At 44.3% G+C, this 25,143-nt stretch overlaps 1 long non-coding RNA gene across 1 annotated transcript; it reads left to right on the forward strand.

Moving 5' to 3' along the window:
* The first annotated feature begins 2,418 nt into the window (after positions 1–2,418).
* LOC115184955 (uncharacterized) lies at positions 2,419–24,601 on the forward strand. The gene is made up of 5 exons (XR_003874702.1): positions 2,419–2,638; positions 21,430–21,522; positions 21,619–21,701; positions 23,547–23,651; positions 24,115–24,601. It is a non-coding gene; the product is annotated as an uncharacterized LOC115184955 (long non-coding RNA).
* Positions 24,602–25,143: the final 542 nt, after the last annotated feature.

Here is a 25,143-nt window from a genome sequence, read left to right on the forward strand (position 1 = left end):
GTGTGTCCAGCACATCCTCCCTGACCGTCTCCCCACACTCACGGTCCAGCTCTCACACCCCCAGCAAACAGCTGGTACTAATTAGGACGTAGAGAGGCAAGTTAGAAGGGCTGGGGATACAGTACTGTCCCATATATCTGCCCTTGTTTATTCAGAACCCTGGGAAGAGGGAGTAGAGCGGGGGAGGGAGAGGGAGTAGAGCAGGGGAGGGAGAGGGAGTAGAGCGGGGGAGGGAGAGGGAGTAGAGCAGGGGAGGGAGAGGGAGTAGAGCGGGGGAGGGAGAGGGAGTAGGGAAGGGGGAGTGTGATCCGACCCCATGGCTTTTTTCTTGACCTTTCTCTCCTTCTCCTCTGACCATTCGTCAGCACAGAAGGGATCGTCAAAGCAAGGCTGCCACACACACACACACACACACACACACACACACACACACCAGTAGCGGTCAGTGCCGTTTAAGATGAGGGAGGATGCAATTGTTTTTTATGAGCAGGGCCTTATTTCTATTACAGCATATTGGATGACTGTCATTCATTTTCCATTCACCCTGCTCAATGTAACATCGATAGATTTAGGCTACTACAGGATAGTCTAATGTTCCCTATACCCATCATGAGGTTGCTACAACCTAGCCTAGGAATGAAGTTTACAATGTAAGTGCACACAGGTTTATCCCCGTTTTGTTCCGTTTGCTTCCTTTTAAGACATGCTTTTCAACAGAATAGGTCGGAATGAATATACCCCTGATTACACGTAAACACAGTTCCCTCTTATAACAGCCACCTTGTATTCCTTCTCTTCCCTTCATTGGTGGACTTCAACCTACGCTGTATGTGACCAGGCGAAAAAACCTTTCCAAGCCAAACTGCTACACACAGCCTACATCGTTGTCACCATATTAACTAAAGTAACGTCATAGTCAGCATAGCTAATATAACTAACGCGTTAGTAAACCCGTTACAATCATGCAGTAACATTACAGTGTATAGTCAGTAAGCAGTTTAGCAATTAAACCGGTGGGCCCCAGTGACAAAACATTTGTAATACCAAAAGCTTACCTTGACTTGGGAGAGTTCCAGTGTTGTGTTGGAAAGTCACAGCCAGCTAGCTAACATAGCATCCCTCTGTTTGAGCAGGGTGTTTCAGTAGACTAAGCTAGCTAGCTGTATTTACTAGCTAAGTAAGTGAAACTGAAAAGAAATTACAATATCTCTCTCTCTCTCTATTTCTCTCTTGCTTCTCCTTCATTTGGGAAGAAATTAATTTGTTGAAAACTGTTCAACTATTGTCTTTCTCTCTCTTTGAGTCAACTACTCACCACATTTTATACACTGCAGTGCTAGCTAGCTGTAGCTTATGCTTTCAGTTGTAGATTCATTCTCTGATCCTTTGATTGGGTGGACAACATGTCAGTTCATGCTGGAGGACGTCCTCCAGAAGTTGTCATAATTACTGTGTAAGTCTATAGAAGGGGGTGAGAACATGAGCCTCCTAGGTTTTGTATTGAAGTCAATGTACCCAAAGGAGGACGGAAGCTAGCTGTCCTCCGGCTACACCATGGTACTACCCCAGAGAGTACACCTCAACAGTGTTTTTAGTCCGTTATTTGGTGACGTGATTATATTTAGTATAGTTTTATCTAAAAAGGATAACTTTTTCAATGTTTTACAATTTACATTTTTATGAAATCCACTGAGGAGGATGGTCCTCCCATTCCTCCTCTGAGGAGCCTCCACTGACACACACACACACACACACACACACACACACACACACACACACACACACACACACACCACACACACACACACACAGGAGATAATAAATTCTAGACAAAAATTGAAGACAAAATTCTTAAGTCGCCCTTGCCTCGTTGTTCTGCAATCAATCAACCAAATGTATTTATCAAGCCCTTTTTACATCAGCAGTTGTCACGAAGTGCTATACAGAAACACAGCCTAAAACCACAAAGAGGAAGCAATGCAAATGCAGAAGCACAGTGGCTAGAGAAAACCCCCTAGACGGCAGGAACCTAGGACGAAACCTAGGTTCCTCTTCTGACTGTGCCTGTAACAGTGACCATACAGTATAACAAATCAAGAAACAAGATAATCAACTATCCAGTTTTCAGTTTAGTAATAGAGTAATTGTAATAATTTGTCTTATGATATGCGAGTCAAGTTGACATGTTGGGAAAATCCTGTCATTCCTTTCAGACAATGAGGGCCCCTAATAAAGATGAGAAGAGCACAAACGGCACAAATCAACCGTCGCCTGTCAAGATCAAACTGTAGACTATACAACAGCCAACATTTCAGGATCTGTCGGCTGGAGTTGAGTTTCTTTGTTAGTTCCCGCTTATCTCTAAAAGAAGAAGAAGAAGAAACTGGGAGAAAGTATCCTATATGAAGGGAGTTCTTCCCTCTGGGCTTTCTTTTAGCCTGCCCTCCCTGCCACACCAGTGTGCTCACACTCACACACATCCCTACTCACACACACACTCACACACACCCCTACTCACACACCACAGTGTCTGCGTTCGGCTCTCTCTTTCCACTCTGCCTCCATCTCCCTTCCAGGATGCACAGACGACTGCTCTCTCTCTGGGTGACCGGGGCACTGCTGCTACCCTTGTGCTGGGGTGAGTATTCACTGATCTTTGAACTTTGTACTGGCTAGAGCATTGGCGGACCTCAGGGTAATATCTCAATGGTGGATCAAAGAGGGCACCACTTACCCCATGCAGGGGTGTTTAAACAGGACACCCAGAGGGATTTCTGTCGTCATCTGAAGCCGGTGCCCAAAGTGAGGATGGCTGAACTGTCAGACAGGGTCAAGGTTAGGTTGGGGGCATTGTGCCCTGGGCATTCCTAGAAATAATATCTAGTGCACTGTGGAGCAGTTTTAAATAGCCATGTACAGTGTTGTTGTAACCCTACTGTGGGCAATGATTACTTTCTCAGGCACCAGCGGAGAAGTTTTTCTAGAGAGAAAATAATCAAGGAGCTCTGTGGATCCCCTATGGACTCGACCCGGCTGGTTTTTCTGTGGATGAACTTTTTTTTATCCAGCCAGAGAGTATAGACTTACAATGCTGGGAAAGACCTCCTCACCAAACCACCTTCTGTTTGCTTTGTCTTATTCGTTCTTGTTGTTTGTCTTGTTTTGGCTGCTGTCTCTGGGAGTCTGTCAGATGCAAACATTTGTCTTCATTGGTTTGTGGAGTTTGCGACAAGAATGCGTCTAGCGCTGTGAGAGTTTCGTTCCATGCTGTTCGTTAACTGTTCTGTTGGGTGATTCCTACTGCTGTAAGAAACAGACCATATGACAGCGCAGAGGAATTATGACATTTACTAGCTATAGCTTACCATAGCTTTTAGCAGTGATGCATGTTTTACAGTCTATCTGTAAATACCCCAGGGAGAGTAGTTTTATCACTTGATATTAAAAAGCATGGTAGACAGGCTACTAGATTTTCTCTTTACTTCAATGAAAAGATCTCTACTGCAATATGATATATCAAGAGGAAGTCCACCTGCTAGTCTCGCCGTTCTGTATCATATCTGAGACACCGGCTCATGGATCATAAAAGGACAATAAACAAAGTGAACCTGAGGAGATGCAAGTCCACAGAGAGAGAGAGATACATGGACAGGGGTCATTCAAAGGACCACCGCACTCTATTCAGAATAGAGCCATAAGATGTTTTCTGGGAGTATATACGTTTTCCCCAAGCCTTGCTTTTCAAGGAGACATGGGATGGGAGCCCTGTGAAATAGGACCGAGGGGTCAAATTATTAGGTTGTGGAGCCTCCTTATCAATATGCCAGAAGACTGAATAACAAAAAAGGGTTTCAATTGGGATAAAACACACAATTACCCTTGGACAAAGCATCATATTTAAGGAAGCTGATGTACAACACGTATTTAGAATTAAGTAATGATGCAATGTCAACATGATCAAACACAAGTTAACCCTTAGCTACAAAGAAAAATGGTAGACTCAGATATGGTTAAAACCAAAACTAAGAGCTTATAACCAGATCAGTGGCGATTTCAACATGTAAATCTTGGTGGGGCAAACTCCAAAATATATTTTTTTATATGCATGCCAGCAAAGCCACTACATAACACAACACTAAACAATACATTAATTGCACTATAATGGTGACAAACGGTGCCCACAAACTGTTAGGGCTTACATAAAGCTGTCCCAACAGCAGAGTCCCAACAGCAGTCCCAACACCTTACCACTGCTACATCTGGCTATCAGCTGAGTTTTGTCTGGTAGCGAAACAATACATTCAGACTTAAAAAAAAACTGATATGGCTGATTTGCTAAAACAAATGTGGTTTCTACTGACAATTGAGATGTACAAACTACGGCATAAGGGGACGACGAGCGGATAAGAGGCAAACTGTAATTTCGATTAAGACATTAATGAGCGAGCTAGGACGGACGTAGTCAATATAAGTATTTGTTCATCACTTTTGAAATGTACAGCGACAGAATTCAGAACATGGGCCGTTCTTACAGTATTCTCCCTGTACACCAAGTCAGAACCGAAGGATAAATAAAGGGGGCATACAAGCAGACATTGAAAGCACTTACAATATTTGATTATTACATTTCTCTAAAACAGGCTATAGGCTACATGTGCACCGCCAAGTTAGAACAGTAGGTGAAATTATGAGGGGAAAAGGGACCAAATTATTAGGGTGAGGCACATGAGCTACTAACAGCTTACTACACAACATTACTTTCTTAGCTACAGTATACATATCTACCTGGCATATTACTGTAACGATCGTCGTGCAGGAAGGAAGAAGTGGACCAAGGCGCAGCTGGGAGCGAACACATGTTATTTATTTCAGACTGAAATAACACGGTCAAAACAGAGAATAAACGTTTCGCTACTGCTCAAACAAAAAGAGACAACAACCCACAAACATCGTGGGGGGAAAAGGAACTTAAATATGATTCCCCAATCAGAGGCAACTAGTGACAGCTGTCTCTGATTGGGAATCGACATAACCCAACATAGAAATACGCCCCAAAGCAAGGCTATACCAAAACATAGAAAATAAACTATAGAAATGCCATACCCTGACCAAAATAGAAGAGTTCACCTGGTCAGGGCGTGACAGCACCCCCCCTCCAACGGTGCGTACTCCCGGCGCACCAACCTAAAGTCTATTAGGGGGGGGACCCGGGTGGGCGCCTCACCCTCGGTGGAGGCTCTGGCCCCGGGCGTGTTTCTCCCCCTGCCTCCACCCTAGCCCTACCCCTCTGGCCCGGACTGGACCACGGTGGAGCGGCATGCTCAGGCTCCGGAGCGGAGCCGCCGACCGGAACAGGACTGATCACCTGGTGGACCGGACACAGGCCGTGCCGGACTGTGGACACGCGCCGTGGGCCTGGTGTGGGGGACAGGGACGGGCCGGACAGGACCGGGGACACGCACCACCAACCTGGTGCGGGGAGCAGGGACGGGCCGGACTGGACTGGGGACACGCACCACCGGCTTGGTGCGGGGAGCCGGGATGGGCCGGACAGGACTGGGGACACGCACCACTAACCTGGTGCGGGGAGCAGGAATGGGCCGGACAGGACTGGGGACATGCACCACTAACCTGGTGCGGGGAGCAGGGACGGGCCGGACTGGACTGGGGACACGCACCACTGGCTTGGTGCGGGGAGCAGGGACGGGCCGGACTGGACTGGGGACACGCACCACTAACCTGGTGCGGGGAGCAGGAATGGGCCGGACAGGACTGGGGACACGCACCACTAACCTGGTGCGGGGAGCAGGGATGGGCCGGACCGGACTGTGGACACGCACCACTAACCTGGTGCGGGGAGCAGGAATGGGCCGGACAGGACTGTGGACACGCACCACTAACCTGGTGCGGGGAGCAGGGACGGGCCGGACAGGACTGGACTGGGGACGCCTGGCAGCTCGGGACAGTCTGGGCAGTCTGGCCACTCCGGCAGTTCAGGGCAGTCTGGCCACTCCGGCAGTTCAGCGCAGTCTGGCCACTCCGGCAGTTCAGCGCAGTCTGGCCACTCCGGCAGTTCAGCGCAGTCTGGCCCCTCCGGCAGTTCAGCGCAGTCTGGCCACTCCGGCAGTTCAGCGCAGTCTGGCCACTCCGGCAGTTCAGCGCAGTCTGACCACTCCGGCGACTGTTGACTGACGGGCAGCTCCGACGACTGTTGACTGGCGGGCAGCTCCGACGACTGTTGACTGGCGGGCAGCTCCGACGACTGTTGACTGGCGGGCAGCTCCGACGACTGTTGACTGGCGGGCAGCTCCTGCCCCGTCAAACAGCCCTTGTGCCCCCCCCCTAAAAAATTCTTGGGGATGCCTCTCGGTCTCCCTAAACTCTTCCATCGCCCTGGAAATGCTCCTCCTTAACTCGGCCCATGTCCATCCTTCCTCTTCGTTCCTCTGCTGCTTGGTCCTGGTTTGGTGGGTTGTTCTGTAACGATCGTCATGCAGGAAGGAAGAAGTGGACCAAGGCGCAGCTGGGAGCGAACACATGTTATTTATTTCAGACTGAAATAACACGGTCAAAACAGAGAATAAACGTTTCGCTACTGCTCAAACAAAAAGAGACAACAACCCACAAACATCGTGGGGGGAAAAGGAACTTAAATATGATTCCCCAATCAGAGGCAACTAGCGACAGCTGTCTCTGATTGGGAATCGACATAACCCAACATAGAAATACGCCCCAAAGCAAGGCTATACCAAAACATAGAAAATAAACTATAGAAATGCCACACCCTGACCAAAATAGAAGAGTTCACCTGGTCAGGGCGTGACAATTACATAATTTATGCAGCAGCATACAAAACATTTTAGGACTCACCTTGTTGTTCTGTGCTCACTTGAACAGGAAGGTGGCACGGCGGTCCTTCGTGGGCAAATTCTGTCATCAAACTTTGTCATCAAAGTCTGGCATTCTTTGGATTTATGGTGCTCTCAAGACTGGGAACTCGGAAAAAACAAGGTAGAATCATGATGACGTCAGTGATCTTCAAGTTGGAGCTCTAGAAAGAGGCAGAAGTTCCCGACTTGCGATTCCGAGTTGGATGATCGTTCAAAACATATTTTTCCAGTCGGAGCATGTTTTTTTCAGAGTTCCCAGTTGTCTTGAACCCACTGAAGTCAGATTTCTGAGTTTCCAGTTGTTTTGAGCGCGGCAGAAGTCATGCTGGATTGACAGCATGGCCAATGTTGAATGTTTATCCTTTTAAGCTTGGAAAAGAGACCCATAAATCCAGACTTTGGACCACACATCGACTCCACTGAATAGCAGACTAATGATTGCTTTGCAGTTAGCCACTGATTCCTTCCAAACAACTCATTGTTGAATTTCCAACTTGTTGTGTAACGTTTATGTCCAATGGCCGATGAGCACCGACATGTTTTATCTATAATTTCTCTTCATTATTTCTCTTCATATGACAAGGATTGAAAAGGATTTGCCAGTAGATTGTCGACTTGATTCATGATGATGACTGCTAGCTTGCTAGCTAAGATTTTGACATGATCAGTCCAATCAAAGCTACTGTAGATATAACGTGATTTGCCATAATTTTATCTGTGGCCAATGACCTTGAGCCTTCTTGGATGGGCACTTCTAATGTAACTCTATGGCAGCACCCAAGGGGCTTAAGTTTTTGAGCTCTGTCCTTAGATTTTGCGGTGATGTAGTGTCCCCATGAGTGACAGAACACTGAGCCAATCACGCCGCAACTAGAGAACATTAACATGTTGAAAATCACAAATTGTTTGCATAGTCAACTTACACACAGCTCTGACACACACACTTACCCCACCAGACATGCCACCAGGGGTCTTTTCACAGTCCCTAAATCCAGAACAAATTCATGAAAGCGTACAGTATTATATAGAGCCATTATTGCATGAACTCCGTTCCATCTCATATTGCTCAAATAAACAGCAAACCTGGTTTCAAAAAACAGATAAAGCAACACCTCACGACACAACGCCTCTCCCCTATTTGACCTAGATAGTGTGTGTGTATGTATTGGTATATAGGCTACATGTGCCTTTAAAATGTCCTTGAGCTGTTCTTGTCTGTTAATGTTCTGTATTATGTTTCATGTTTTGTGTGGACCCCAGGAGGAGTAGCTGCTGCTTTTGCAACAGCTAATGGAGATCCTAATGAAATACCCCCCAAAAAATGATCAACCCCTACTCTCCATATTTTCCGCTGACTGCCCCACCACTACAGAAAGCTCTGAGTTAGGCTGAAACACCTGCATTTTTGAGCTGCCTTACTCAAGAAAGCAAAAGAGAGACATTGTTTGCAAACTGATATATGACACGTATTAATGCCAAAATAACATGCAAAACAGGCATATCATTCCACCTGCCCTGAATGATTGGTCGCCACTGAACCAGAGAGATGTATATATATATCAAATAAAGTGGTATTTGTCACATGCGCCGAATACAACAGGTGTAGACCTTACAGTGAAATGCTTATATATATGATTATTTGGATTTGCAACAGAAAATACATGTGGGCTGGGCAATCTTGAAGATGCATGACACTATAATAATCAATGAAATCTAATCATCCACTGTGGAAAACAGATACCCTTGATACTCTCATTCATTGCTTGTACACAAAGTCATGTACAGGCTGTGCCTTTGTTAAGCTGATTTTGTTACTTTGTTTGAGCTTTGCTTTACAATTCCAGTTGATTGGACTATGTTCCAGCACACAGAGGAGACTGAGAGAAAGGGTGATCTCTATAAACCTCAGGTACTGTCTGACAGTATTGGAGTCAGTGAATGCATGCCACAGGGCTTCAACAGACCCTATCTGATTTGGTTGTAGTGCAGAGAGAGTCAAACAGTGCCTATGCTCATCAGGGATTGGCCTCCTGTGTCTGGCATCAATCATACATATGAGAGAAACATTTTCATGGACCCAATAACACAGAAATAGAATGAACAGAATCTAACAATGTGAGGCATTGACATTGTTTATTTTATGTTTTTCATTTAGATCAGAAAATATGTAGGTGCTTGATTATTATATATCAGTGAACATGTTTACAAATGAAGTCTAGCATCAAATTTGCTCCAAGATACAAAATGACTGTAATCCTGTGATACAGAACAATATCCTGAGGGATTCAAGCCAGTGAGTGTCAGCCTTCCTGTACACCAATTCAAGATGTAGCATGCCTAGAAGATGCCCTGACATTTCTAAGTTGTCATGCTGTGTTGGCCAGTGAACATGTCATTCTCCCTCCAAGTGCCTCTCTGCATGTCCTGTGGTTGGCCATCACTCTGGAGATCTTATCAAAGCAGCCCAGAGAATGTATTGGGGTAGGAGCTTGGGAGGGAAAGTGAGGGTTGGGGAAGCAGGGCAGGGATAAGGGTTTCTCCATGTGTTGGAGCTGGGTCTCGGACAGACAGAGCTGAAGCCTTGTGGGGTATCACAGTGATGACGGACCAGTGGTGGATTATAACTGAGCTCAGATGGTGGTGAGAACTCAAGCCACCATGGACTTTACCTATGGGAGTAGTGAATAAAGCTTTACCTATGGGAGTAGTGAATAAAGCTTTACCTATGGGAGTAGTGAATAAAGCTCTACCTATGGGAGTAGTGAATAAAGCTTTACCTATGGGAGTAGTGAATAAAGCTTTACCTATGGGAGTAGTGAATAAAGCTTTACCTATGGGAGTAGTGAATAAAGCTTTACCTATGGGAGTAGTGAATAAAGCTCTACCTATGGGAGTAGTGAATAAATCTCTACCTATGGGAGTAGTGAATAAAGCTTTACCTATGGGAGTAGTGAATAAAGCTTTACCTATGGGAGTAGTGAATAAAGCTCTCCCTATGGGAGTAGTGAATAAAGCTTTACCTATGGGAGTAGTGAATAAAGCTTTACCTATGGGAGTAGTGAATAAAGCTTTACCTATGGGAGTAGTGAATAAAGCTTTACCTATGGGAGTAGTGAATAAAGCTTTACCTATGGGAGTAGTGAATAAATCTCTACCTATGGGAGTAGTGAATAAAGCTTTACCTATGGGAGTAGTGAATAAAGCTTTACCTATGGGAGTAGTGAATAAAGCTCTACCTATGGGAGTAGTGAATAATGCTTTACCTATGGGAGTAGTGAATAATGCTTTACCTATGGGAGTAGTGAATAAAGCTTCACCTATGGGAGTAGTGAATAAAACTTTACCTATGGGAGTAGTGAATAAAACTTTACCTATGGGAGTAGTGAATAAAGCTTTACCTATGGGAGTGGTGAATAAAGCTTTACCTATGGGAGTAGTGAATAAAGCTTTACCTATGGGAGTAGTGAATAAAGCTTTACCTATGGGAGTAGTGAATAAAGCTTCACCTATGGGAGTAGTGAATAAAGCTTTACCTATGGGAGTAGTGAATAAAGCTCTACCTATGGGAGTAGTGAATAAAGCTCTACCTATGGGAGTAGTGAATAAAGCTTTACCTATGGGAGTAGTGAATAAAGCTTTACCTATGGGAGTAGTGAATAAAGCTCTACCTATGGGAGTAGTGAATAAAGCTTTACCTATGGGAGTAGTGAATAAAGCTTTACCTATGGGAGTAGTGAATAAAGCTTTACCTATGGGAGTAGTGAATAAAGCTTCACCTATGGGAGTAGTGAATAAAGCTCTACCTATGGGAGTAGTGAATAAAGCTCTACCTATGGGAGTAGTGAATAAAGCTTTACCTATGGGAGTAGTGAATAAAGCTTCACCTATGGGAGTAGTGAATAAAGCTTTACCTATGGGAGTAGTGAATAAAGCTTTACCTATGGGAGTAGTGAATAAAGCTTCACCTATGGGAGTAGTGAATAAAGCTTTACCTATGGGAGTAGTGAATAAAGCTTTACCTATGGGAGTAGTGAATAAAGCTTTACCTATGGGAGTAGTGAATAAAGCTTTACCTATGGGAGTAGTGAATAAAGCTTTACCTATGGGAGTAGTGAATAAAGCTCTACCTATGGGAGTAGTGAATAAAGCTCTACCTATGGGAGTAGTGAATAAAGCTTTACCTATGGGAGTGGTGAATAAAGCTCTACCTATGGGAGTAGTGAATAAAGCTTTACCTATGGGAGTAGTGAATAAAGCTTTACCTATGGGAGTAGTGAATAAAGCTTTACCTATGGGAGTAGTGAATAAAGCTCTACCTATGGGAGTAGTGAATAAAGCTTTACCTATGGGAGTAGTGAATAAAGCTTTACCTATGGGAGTAGTGAATAAAGCTTTACCTATGGGAGTAGTGAATAAAGCTTCACCTATGGGAGTAGTGAATAAAGCTCTACCTATGGGAGTAGTGAATAAAGCTCTACCTATGGGAGTAGTGAATAAAGCTTTACCTATGGGAGTAGTGAATAAAGCTTCACCTATGGGAGTAGTGAATAAAGCTTTACCTATGGGAGTAGTGAATAAAGCTTTACCTATGGGAGTAGTGAATAAAGCTTCACCTATGGGAGTAGTGAATAAAGCTTTACCTATGGGAGTAGTGAATAAAGCTTTACCTATGGGAGTAGTGAATAAAGCTTTACCTATGGGAGTAGTGAATAAAGCTTTACCTATGGGAGTAGTGAATAAAGCTTTACCTATGGGAGTAGTGAATAAAGCTCTACCTATGGGAGTAGTGAATAAAGCTCTACCTATGGGAGTAGTGAATAAAGCTTTACCTATGGGAGTGGTGAATAAAGCTCTACCTATGGGAGTAGTGAATAAAGCTTTACCTATGGGAGTAGTGAATAAAGCTTTACCTATGGGAGTAGTGAATAAAGCTTTACCTATGGGGGTAGTGAATAAAGCTTTACCTATGGGAGTAGTGAATAAAGCTCTACCTATGGGAGTAGTGAATAAAGCTTTACCTATGGGAGTAGTGAATAAAGCTCTCCCTATGGGAGTAGTGAATAAATCTCTACCTATGGGAGTAGTGAATAAAGCTCTTGAAGGTCGTCCTCATATGTAGCCAAATAAGAGAGTACAAAGGCTATTGATTACAGTGATAGTGAAAATAATAGTAATGATGAAGACCTTTAGGGGGATTCTAGAGAACATGGGGTTTTCCAGACGTTTTAGCAGCCCATTTGAGCCCCATCCATTCTGACCAGAAGAAAAAACCCACTTCTCCCTATCATATCAGCGGATTAAGAGAAGTCACCTGATTTACAGCTGGAGAATAGTTGTGTTTCCCTAAATCATCCTTCCCATAGTCTGAGTGTAGAAACTGATGCAAGACTTGGCATGTTGCAGTCTGACTTCTTTGCCAAAGGGCTCTTCTATGGTTCTGGGAGGTTGTTGAAGAACCTGTAGTTGACTCATCACAGAGAGTGTTAATGTAAACACTCTCCAGTGCCAGTATGGTACGGCTGCTGAACTGTTATCAGACAGAGCGTGAGTTTCAACATGAGCTGTTTCAGCTTGTTGTCGAGACAAGAGTATACAGGCTCCTCCTATCAAATCAAAATGATCATCAGGGCCTAACGAGTGGCGCAGTGGTCTAAGGCACTGCATCGCAGTGCTAGCTGTGCCACTAGAGATTCTGGGTTCGAGTCCAGGCTCTGTCGCAGCCGGCTGCGACCGGGAGACCCATGGGGCGGCGCACAATTGGCCCAGCGTCGTCAGGGTTAGGGGAGGGTTTGGCCGGCAGGGATGTACTTGTCCCATCGCGCACTAGCAACTCCTGTTGCGGGCCGGGCCCAGTGCACCCTGACACGGTCGCCAGGTGTACGGTGTTTCCTCTGACACGTTGGTGCGGCTGGCTTCTGGGTTAAATGGGCATTGTGTCAAGAAGCAGTGCGGCTTGGTTGGGTTGTGTTTTGGAGGACACACGACTCTCGACCTTCGCCTCTCCCGAGTCCGTTTGAGAGTTGCAGCAATGAGACAAGACTGTAACTACCAATTGGATCCCACGAAATTGGGGAGAAAAAATAATAATAATAAAAAAACAAATCATCAGTTTACCGGGGTGTCAAATCCAACTTACCCACAGAGACAAAGCATTGAGTTATTATTTTCATATGCAAAAACGGTTTAATAGTATATGTATCAAAGGAGGTTGGTGGCAACTTAAATGGGGAAGATGGGCTCATGGTAATGGCTGGAGTGGAATAAATGGAATGGATCTATACTTGCAGGACACTGTTTTTGTGTAGGGGCTTCCAGATTTCTGGAAAGAGCTGGTTGCCTTTATGTTACTCACTTGGAAAATCCTCAAGGTCCTTAACGATATCATAACCGCCATCGATAAGAAATCAAATCAAATCAAATCAAATTTATTTATATAGCCCTTCTTACATCAGCTGATATCACAAAGTGCTGTACCGAAACCCAGCCTAAAACCCCAAACAGCAAGCAATGCAGGTGTAGAAGCACGGTGGCTAGGAAAAACTCCCTAGAAAGGCCAAAACCTAGGAAGAAACCTAGAGAGGAACCAGGCTATGAGGGGTGGCCAGTCCTCTTCTGGCTGTGCCGGGTGGAGATTATAACAGCACATGGCCTAGATGTTCAAATGTTCATAAATGACCAGCATTGTCAAATAATAATAATCATAGAAGTTGTCGAGGGTGCAACAAGTCAGTAACACAAGAGTAAGTGTCAGTTGGCTTTTTCATAGCCAATCTTTGAGAGTATCTCTACTGCTCCTGCTGTCTCTAGAGAGTTGAAAACAGCAGGTCTGGGACAGGTAGCACGTCCGGTGAATAGGTCAGGGTTCCAGCAGGTCTGGGACAACAGGTCTGGGACAGGTAGCACGTCCGGCGAACAGGTCAGGGTTCCATAGCTGCAGGCAGAACAGTTGGAACTGGAGCAGCAGCACGGCCAGGTGAACTGGGGACAGCAAGGAGTCATCAAGCCAGGTAGTCCTGAGGCATGGTCCTAGGGCTCAGGTCCTCCGAGAGAGAGAAAGAAAGAAAGAGAAAGAGAGAATTAGAGAGAGCATATTTAAAATCACACAGGACACCGGAAAAGACAAGAGAAATACTCCAGATGTGACAGACTGACCCTAGCCCCCCGACACATAAACTACTGCAGCATAAATAAATACTGGAGGCTGAGACAGGAGGGCTCAGGAGACACTGTGGCCCCATCCGATGAAACCCCCGGACAGGTAGGATATAACCCCACCCACTTTGCCTCCACACCACTCCACACCACAAGCACAGCCTCCACACCACTGGAGGGATATCTCCAACCACCAACATACCATCCTGGGACAAGGCCGAGTATAGCCCACAAAGATCTCCGCCACGGCACAGCCCAAGGGGGGGGGGGGGGCGCCAACCCAGACAGGAAGACCACGTCAGTGACTCAACCCACTCAAGTGACGCACCCCTCCCAGGGACGGCATGGAAGAACACCAGTAAGCCAGTGACTCAGCCCCCGTAATAGGGGTAGAGGCAGAGAATCCCAGTGGAAAGAGGGGAAACCGGCCAGGCAGAGACAGCAAGGGCGGTTCGTTGCTCCAGCCTTTCCGTTCACCTTCACACCCCTGGGCCAGACTACACTTAATCATAGGACCTACTGAAGAGATATGTCTTCAGTAAAGACTTAAAGGTTGAGACTGAGTCTGCGTCTCTCACATGGGTAGGCAGACTATTCCATAAAAATGGAGCTCTATAGGAGAAAGCCCTGCCTCCAGCTGTTTGCTTAGAAATTCTAGGAACAATTAGGAGGCCCGCGTCTTGTGACCGTAGCGTACGTGTAGGTATGTACGGCAGGACCAAATCGGAAAGATAGGTAGGAGCAAGCCCATGTAATGCTTTGTAGGTTAGCAGTAAAACCTTGAAATCAGCCCTTGCCTTAACAGGAAGCCAGTGTAGGGAGGCTAGCACTGGAGTAATATGATCACATTTTTTGGTTCTAGTCAGGATTCTAGCAGCCGTATTTAGCACTAACTGAAGTTTATTTAGTGCTTTATCCGGGTAGCCAGAAAGTAGAGCATTGCAGTAGTCCAACCTAGAAGTAACAAAGGCATGGATTAATTTTTCTGCATCATTTTTGGACAGAAAGTTTCAGATTTTTGCAATGTTACGTAGATGGAAAAAAGCTGTCCTTGAAACAGTCTTGATATGTTCTTCAAAAGAGAGATCAGGGTCCAGAGTAACGCCGAGGTCCTTCACAGTTTTATGTGAGACGACTGTACAACGATCCAGATTAATTGTCAGATTCAACAGAAGATCTCTTTGTTTCTTGGGACCTAGAACAAGCATCTCTGTTTTGTCCGAGTTTAAGAGTAGAAAGTTTGCAGCCATCCACTTCCTTATGTCTGACACAGGCTTCTAGCGAGGGCAATTTTGGGGCTTCACCATGTTTCATTGAAATGTACAGCTGTGTGTCATCCGCATAGCAGTGAAATTTAACATTATGTTTTCGAATGACATCCCCAAGAGGTAAAATATATAGTGAAAACAATAGTGGTCCTAAAACGGAACCTTGAGGAACACCGAAATTTACAGTTGATTTGTCAGAGGACAAACCATTCACAGAGATGAACTGATATCTTTCTGACAGATAAGACCTAAACCAGGCCAGAACTTGTCCATGTAGACCAATTTGGGTTTCCAATCTCTCCAAAAGAATGTGGTGATCGATGGTATCAAAAGCAGCACTAAGATCTAGGAGCACGAGGACAGACGCAGAACCTCGGTCTGATGTCATTTAAAGGTCATTTACCATCTTCACAAGTGCAGTCTCAGTGCTATGATGGGGTCTAAAACCAGACTGAAGCGTTTCGTGTACATTGTTTGCCTTCAGGAAGGCAGTGAGTTGCTGTGCAACAGCTTTTTCATTTTTTTTTGAGAGGAATGGAAGATTCGATATAGGCCAATAGTTTTCTATAATTTCTGGGTCAAGATTTGGCTTTTTCAAGAGAGGCTTTATTACTGCCACTTTTAGTGAGTTTGGTACACATCCGGTGGATAGAGAGCCGTTTATTATGTTCAACATAGGAGGACCAAGCACAGAAAGCAGCTCTTTCAGTAGTTTAGTTGGAATAAGGTCCAGTATGCAGCTTGAAGTTTTAGAGGCCATGATTAAGAGATATAGTACTAAAACACTTTAGTGTCTCCCTTGATCCTAGGTCCTGGCAGGGTTGTGCAGACTCAGGACAACGGAGCTTTGGAGGAATACGCAGATTTAAAGAGGAGTCCGTAATTTGCTTTCTAATGATCATTTATCTTTTCCTCAAAGAAGTTCATGAATTCATCACTGCTGAAGTGAGAGCCATCCTCTCCTGGGGAATGCTGCTTTTTAGTTAACTTTGCGACAGTATCAAAAATACATTTAGGATTGTTCTTATTTTCCTCAATTAAATTGGAAAAATAGGATGATCGAGCAGCAGTGAGGGCTCTTCGATACTGCACGGTACTGTCTTTCCAAGCTAGTCGGAAGACTTCCAGTTTGGTGTGGCGCCATTTCCGTTCCAATTTTCTGGAAGCTTGCTTCAGAGCTCGTGTATTTTCTGTATACCAGGGAGCTAGTTTCTTATGACAAATGTTTTTAGTTTTTAGGGGTGCAACTGCATCTAGGGTATTGCGCAAGGTTAAATTGAGTTCCTCGGTTAGGTGATTATCTGATTTTTGTCCTCTGACGTCCTTGGGTAGGCAGAGGGAGTCTGGAAGGGCATCAAGGAATCTTTGGGTTGTCTGAGAATTTATAGCACGACTTTTAATGCTTCTTGGTTGGTGTCTGAGCAGATTATTTGTTGCGATCGCGAATGTAATAAAATGGTGGTCCGATAGTCCAGGATTATGAGGAAAAACATTAAGATCCACAACATTTATTCCATGGGACAAAACTAGGTCCAGAGTATGACTGTGGCAGTGAGTAGGGCCAGAGACATGTTGGACAAAACCCACTGAGTCGATGATGGCTCCAAAAGCCTTTTGGAGTGGGTCTGTGGACTTTTCCATGTGAATATTAAAGTCACCAAAAATGTGAATATTATCTGCGATGACTACAAGGTCCGATAGGAATTCAGGGAACTCAGTGAGGAACGCTGCATATGGCCCAGGAGGCCTGTAAACAGTAGCTATAAAAAGTGATTGAGTAGGCTGCATAGATTTCATGACTAGAAGCTCAAAAGACGAAAACGTGGTTGTTGTTTTTTTTAGGGTAAATTTAAATTTGCTATCATAAATGTTAGCAACGCCTCCGCCTTTGCGGGATGCGCGGGGGATATGGTCACTAGTGTAACCAGGGGGTGAGGCCTCATTTAACACAGTAAATTCATCAGGCTTAAGCCATGTTTCAGTCAGGCCAATCACATCAAGATTATGATCAGTGATTAGTTCATTGACTATAACTGCCTTTGAAGTGAGGGATCTAACATTAAGTAGTCCTATTTTGAGATGTGAGGTATCACAATCTCTTTCAATAATGGCAGGAATGGAGGAGGTCTTTATACTAGTGAGATTGCTAAAGCGAACACCGCCATCTTTAATTTTGCCCAACCTAGATTGAGGCACAGACACGGTCTCAATGGGGATAGCTGAGCTGACTACACTGACTGTGCTAGTGGCAGACTCCACTAAGCTGGCAGGCTGGCTAACAGCCTGCTGCCTGGCCTGCACCCTATTTCATTGTGGAGCTAGAGGAGTTAGAGCCCTGTCTATGTTCGTAGATAAGATGAGAGCACCCCTCCAGCTAGGATGGAGTGCGTCACTCCTCCACAGGCCAGGCTTGGTCCTGTTTGTGGGTGAGTCCCAGAAAGAGGGCCAATTATCTACAAATTCTATCTTTTGGGAGGGGCAGAAAGGAGTTTTCAACCAGCAATTGAGTTGTGAGACTCTGCTGTAGAGCTCATCACTCCCCCTAACTGGGAGTTAAGAGACATTACTGTGCAGCTGTATTCATCGACCTGGCCAAGACTTTCGACTCTGTCAATCACCACATTCTTATTGGCAGACTCAACAGCCTTGGTTTCTCAAATGATTGCCTCGCCTGGTTCAACAACTACTTCTCAGATAGAGTTCAGTGTGTCAAATCGGAGGGCCTGTTGTCCGGACCTCTGGCTGTCTCTATGGGGGTGCCACAGGGATCAATTCTTGGGCCGACTCTCTTCTCTGTATACATCAATGATGTTGCTCTGGCTGCTGGTGATTCTCTGATCCACCTCTACGCAGACGACACCATTCTGTATACTTCTGGCCCTTCTTTGGACACTGTGTTAACTAACCTCCTGAATAGCTTCAATGCCATACAACTCTCCTTCCGTGGCCTCCAACTGCTCTTAAACGCAAATAAAACTAAATGCATGCTATTCAACCGATCATTGCCCGCACCTGCCCGCCCATCCAGCATCACTACTCTGGACGGCTCTGAGTTAGAATACGTGGATAACTACAAATACCTAGGAGTCTGGCTAGACTGTAAACTCTCCTTCCAGACTCACATTAAGCATCTCCAATCCAAAATTAAATGTAGAATTGGCTTCCTATTCCGCAACAAAGCATCCTTCACTCATGCTGCCAAACATACCGTCGTAAAACTGACCATCCTACCGATCCTCGACTTCGGCGATGTCATCTATAAAATAGCCTCCAACACTCTACTCAACAAACTGGATGCAGTCTATCACAGTGCCATCTGTTTTGTCACCAAAGCCCCATATACTACCCACCATTGCGACCTATACGCTCTCGTTGGCTGGCCCTCACTTCATACTCGTCGCCAAACCCACTGGCTACAGGTTATCTACAAGTCTCTGCTAGGTAAAGCCCCGCCTTATCTCAACTCGCTGGTCACCATAGCAGCACCCACTCGTAGCACGCGCTCCAGCGGTATATCTCACTGGTCACCCCCAAAGCCAATTCCTCCTTTGGTCGCCTTTCCTTCCAGTTCTCTGCTGCCAATGACTGGAACGAACTGCAAAAATCTCTGAAGCTGGAGATTCCCATCTCCCTCAGTAGCTTTAAGCACCAGCTGTCAGAGCAGCTCACAGATCACTGCACCTGTTCATAGCCCATCTGTATACAGCCCATCTATCTACCTCATCCCCATACTGTATTTATTTATTTATTCTGCTCCTTTTGCACCCCAGTATCTTTACTTGCACATCCATCTTTTGCACATCTACCATTCCAGTGTTTAATTGCCATATTGTAATTACTTTGCCACCATGGCCTATTTATTGCCTTAATTCCCTTATTTTACCTAATTTGCACTCACTGTATATAGACTGTTTGTTTTCTTTTTTTGTACTGTATTATTGACTGTATGTTTTGTTCATTCCATGTGTAACTCTGTGTTGTATGTGTCTAACTGCTATGCTTTATCTTGTTGCAAATGAGAACTTGTTCTCAACTAGCCTACCTGGTTAAATAAAGGTGAAATAAAATAAATAAAAATCCAATCATTGTAATATTATTACTTTTTCCCACTAAGGTTCCTTCCTACCATTGTGATTGAGACCTGTGATCAAGAAAGAGAGAGGTCAGGATTTCCTCCTCACATACTTCAAATATGACTTTGTGAGAGTTCCCATCCCCAACTTTCAGCCAAACCCCCCTTTGCTACGTCCATATTGTGTATGTCTGGCATTGGTACAGTAGCAGCAGCCATATCCACCTTTCTCCCCTTCAATTCCCCATCAGGACTGTCCCCACTTGACCCACCACTGGATCTTCAGCTCTGAAGGGCAGACATTTCCTCTTTTATGTTCATTCAAGCTTTTTTCATGAAGGTTAGTCTATCATACAGGCCATGTGGTTGAATAATATGGTGGTAAAGCCATACAGTGCGGTCAACTTCTCATTTCTTGAGCATGTTTGTCAACCAACTCTCCATGAGCATTTTATTCCTCTGCAATTATTGAGAAATTGTTTGATATATCTCAAGCTAAATATGTGGCCTTAAATCATAGTACAGGAAAACGCTGTCTCTAGAACGTATCCAAAAGTTCATACGGTCATTCACGTGGCCTTGCTCAACCAAGCATTTCACAAGACATGCGACGGCTCGTTTCGTCAGCTGAGGAGATTCCACCAGGGAAACCTGATGCTCATTGTTTCACACCAGTCCGCTCTGCATAGTGTCACACTGTAGTTTACTGCTCTGCAGTTTACTCTTGGCTGTCCTCTACTGGTATAGAGTCTGATGGATGGAGTTCCAGATACTCTGTATTGTCCTGCTGCCAGCTCCATGATGTATCCCCCTGGGGGCCGGACCTCCCTCCTGCCTCCACACGGTTCCATTGTTCTCCTCTGGTTTGTCTCTGCTCTATAACTCATAGGAAAAGTTTCTATGTATCTCTGCTCTATAACTCATAGGAGAAGTCTCTATTTATCTCTGCTCTATAACACATAGGAGAAGTCTCTGTTTATCTCTGCTCTATAACACATAGGAGAAGTCTCTATTTATCTCTGCTCTATAACACATAGGAGAAGTCTCTGTTTGTCTCTGCTCCATAACTCATAGGAGAAGTCTCTGTTTGTCTCTGCTCCATAACTCATAGGGGAAGTCTTTGTGTGTCTATGCTCCATAACTCATAGGAGAAGTCTCTGTTTGTCTCTGCTCTATAACTCATAGGAGAAGTCTCTATTTATCTCTGCTCTATAACACATAGGAGAAGTCTCTGTTTATCTCTGCTCCATAACTCATAGGACAAGTCTCTGTTTGTCTCTGCTCCATAACACATAGGAGAAGTCTCTGTTTGTCTCTGCTCCATAACTCATAGGAGAAGTCTCTGTTTGTCTCTGCTCCATAACTCATAGGAGAAGTGTTTATTTATCTCTGCTCTATAACAGATAGGAGAAGTCTCTGTTTATCTCTGCTGCATAACTCATAGGACAAGTCTCTGTTTGTCTCTGCTCCATAACTCATAGGAGAAGTCTCTGTGTGTCTCTGCTCCATAACACATAGGAGAAGTCTCTGTTTGTCTCTGCTCCATAACTCATAGGAGAAGTCTATGTTTGTCTCTGCTCCATAACTCATAGGAGAAGTCTCTGTTTGTCTCTGCTCCATAACTCATAGGAGAAGTCTCTGTTTGTCTCTGCTCCATAACACATAGGAGAAGTCTCTGTTTGTCTCTGCTCCATAACTAACAGGAGATGTCTCTGTTGGTCCTGGGCAGGGAAGATGAGGTGCAACACCTGAGAGTTTATTTCTCCCCTGAGGCATACCAAACAAATGAGGTGGGGCTCTCCAAACCCAGAATCCACCTTTAACGGAACAATGGCTTTTGTTTGCGTGCAAATAACACACTGCGTAATCCTCATGTTGGGTGTATCTGATATGTTTGTAATAGATGTTGAGGAGCACAATGTGACATGGAGTGTAGTTCAGTGAAAGACATGATGGAATATGAGGTATGATATAGATAGATGGCTTTTAGTTTCAGGGCTGACCAGGATTTTGATCATAGTTTTTCACTCTCTTCCATTTTCCACAGCAAACAAAGAGGACTATGAGGAGGAATATGATGACTATTCTACACAAACACCAGACTATGACTACACCGCCACCTTCGATTACACCTATTTCAGTAAGCCACTTAACCAGATATGTTAGTTCAAGTGTTAGTGTGGCCTCACTTTGTGGTTCTCCTCACCAACATCGTTGATGTCTGTCATCTTTTAAGGTAACACCACCGGTGAGGACTATAGTTTGTATGTAATTCTAGGAGAGAAGAAGAATGTGGAGGAGAAGGATCTTGAGAATAAGGTACAGTATGTTTGGCGTTATGGCTGCTTCCTATCTCAGCACACACCACTAATTGACAGCCTGGCTTCATACATCTCCCCATCAATGTATAAAATGAAGGAAAACCCATGTTTTGGATAAGGTCTGCAGACTGAAAGTAAATCAGTTTTGTTTCTATTTGTCAGTATGTCCGGTTCTGTCTAATTTCCCTAATGCGTCTTATCTAATATGGCAGTTTCTCCATGTCATACAGTGGCGTATTACCGTATGTTAAATGTGATGATGTCATACAGTGGCGTATTACCGTATGTTAAACGTGATGATGTCATACAGTGGCGTATTACTGTATGTTAAATGTGATGATGTCATACAGTGGTGTATTACTGTATTTTAAACGTGATGTTGTATAACCAAATGTAAACGTTAATGTCCATGGACTCCCTCGTCCGTTATCACACCCTATACATCCTATGCACATCCTGGATCCGTTTTGGGTCTTGTCATGCCTCCTTGACACGAAAAATTGTGTTTGACCAAATGCAATGCTATTTCTCTATAAACAAATTGACAACAGACTTTCAGCATGCTTATAGAGAAGGGCACTCAGGTACTACACTGTCATAAATGACTGATGATTGAAAGAAGTTGATAGAAGTTGATAGTAAGAACATCGTGGGAGCTGTACTGTTAGATTTTAGTGCAGCCTTTGATATTATTGACCATAACATGTTGTTGAGAAAACTATTTTAGGGATTTTCAACCTCTGCCATATCGTGGATTCAGAGCTATCTAATATAACTCAGAGGGTTTTCTTCAATGGAAGCTTCTCTAATGTCAAACATGTAGGGTGTGTCACACCCTGATGTTTTTGAATTGGTGGCCAGTAATAAACATGTCCTGAACATCTCTACAACTAAGAGCATTGTATTTGGTACAAATCATTCCCTAAGCTGAATGGTGTGGCTGTTGAACAAGTTGAGGAGACTAAATGACTTGCCGTTACCTTAGATTGTAAACTGTCATGGTCAAAACATATAGATTCAATGGTTGTAAAGATGGGGAGAGGTCTGTCCGTAATAAAGATGTTCTGCTTTTTTGACACCACACTCCACAAAGCAATTCCTGCAGGCTCTAGTTTTGTCTTATCTTGATTATTGTGCAGTCATATGGTCAAGTGCTGCAAAGAAAGACCTAGCTGCAGCTGGCCCAGAACAGAGCAGCACGTCTTGCTCTTCATTGTAATCAGAGGGCTGATATAAATACTATGCATGCCAGTTGTTACATCTGCTCCTGCCACACCCTCTACTTCTCCCTAACCTGCCGCCACTCCCCCAGTGCTCTCTTCCTCTCTGTGCGTGTGTGATTGTGTAGGCGGAGACAGGTGTGCTGCAACCTGTTCCATAATCAAGACCTCTACAAATTCTGTCTGTCCTTGAGCTGTTCTTGTCTATTAATGTTCTGTATTATGTCATGTTTCATGTTCTGTGTGGATCCCAGGAAGAGTAGCTCCGGCTTTCGCAACAGCTAACGGGGATCCTAATAAAATACCAAAATACCATGTAATCCCTCACCAAACACTCTGGTTTTTACCTTTCCAAACATGTCTCTTTGTGGGCCTCCGTATTTTAGATTCGTCACGTTTGAGCAGGAAAAATGTATTTCAGTAAACACAAGGGGTAAATAATGCTGAAGTGTCACATACTGTAGTTCCAGCATTCACAGAGACAGGAGGTCTCTGCATGAGGTGCAAACTTGCCAAGACAGCGATGAAACATGCAAACACTAACCCCAGTGAAGAATGTTCTTTCAACACTTCCATTCTGCAGCTTATCATGTTCTAATGACCTTTTACTGACCTCTATTCAGGCTTTAGCAATTGGCTCCCCATGCCCAGTGCTACTCCTCGGATTGGCCGCTCACCAACTCCATCGATTACTGTGAATGAGACCGAGCACTGCAGAACATACACAGGTACATCTACTTTCTGACCAAAACTTTCTTTAACATGTCTTTGTCTTTCTTTCTCCTCAATACTATGCAGGTTGCAGGACATAATGAATGTGGAAAAGTGCCACGCATAAATAGCACACAGTGGTACACAAGTACACACTAGGACTAGGAAGTTAACCCAGGACCTTGAGGTCAAAGGTCAAGTACCCTGACCACTTTATTTGCGACTCCCATCATTCATAGGCTCATAGCCATAAAGATATCTCTCTCAAGACATTCATGTGAAGGCCCCAAATGAGACGAACGCCAAAGGGCACCTAAGTAACCATAATTTTTCACCCCGTCTAGAATTGAAGGGTCTTGAAAATAAACAAAGTTAATTGCTGACAATATCCTGTGAAAAGGCTTTTTTAATGATTTAGAGACAGGGTCATAAACCTCTTGTTTATTTTCTCCACTAATATGTGTTTCTTAATTCTCACAGATATAAAGGACCCTGAACTGAGCAGAAAGTTACCCAATATTCTGGAATTGGACTGAGGAGAAAGTTGACCCAATATCTGGAATTGGACTGAGGAGAAAGTTACCCAATATTCTGGAATTTGACCTTTTTAAGAATCAAATGGACACAGCATGATATTCTCCATCACTGACTTTCTATACTATAGTTGGAAAAACTCATAGTGAATCCTGAATCGTAACTTGTGAAAGAAGCCCACAACTTGAATTCATAAACATCTCCCATAATAATATTTGCGTTGTATGCGCGTCTCAAGTTGTAAGATGTGTCCCTTAGAGTAATAATAGCACAAAGCCAATATACCCCACGTATTCCATCTTGTTTTGACTTTATACAAACTAAATATGTATATTATACATGCTGTTTATCTTTTAAATCATATTTTCCAAGTATGTTTTGTTTCTGTTCGATATTCTGTTATGAAAATATAATGCTTTCTACAACCATGGTACATTTTGTCTCTTCTCTATGGTCTATGGTTTATAGTCTATGCTTTAATGACATGCAGATGTGAAATGAGACAACCCATGTATTAGTTAAAGGGTTCTAATTATCTTCCCTTCCCTAGAAAAGCATTTAAAAGAGAATTATATGTTAACAATAAAACAGAGAAATCCCCAATGAGGTGAAGGAGGCTTTAGAGCCATTTAACATGTTCTGTTTATTTGAGTTCCTTTTGTATTCTGACATGATCTCAGAGACAGGATTGTTCTTTCTGAACTGCAGCCAAGAAACGGTGAGGATGAGACGACTGTATTAATGCATTCTGGGATGGGCCCTGTACAGGGGTAGAGGGATGGAGCTGGGCCTGTACAGGGGTAGAGGGATGGAGCTGGGCCTGTACAGGGGTAGAGGGATGGAGCTGGGCCTGTACAGGGGTAGAGGGATGGGGCTGGGCCTGTACAGGGGTAGAGGGATGGAGCTGGGCCTGTACAGGGGTAGAGGGATGGAGCTGGGCGTGTACAGGGGTAGAGGGATGGGGCTGGCCCTGTA

This window comes from Salmo trutta, chromosome 3 (assembly GCF_901001165.1).
Source record: "Salmo trutta chromosome 3, fSalTru1.1, whole genome shotgun sequence".
Taxonomy (NCBI): domain Eukaryota; kingdom Metazoa; phylum Chordata; class Actinopteri; order Salmoniformes; family Salmonidae; genus Salmo; species Salmo trutta.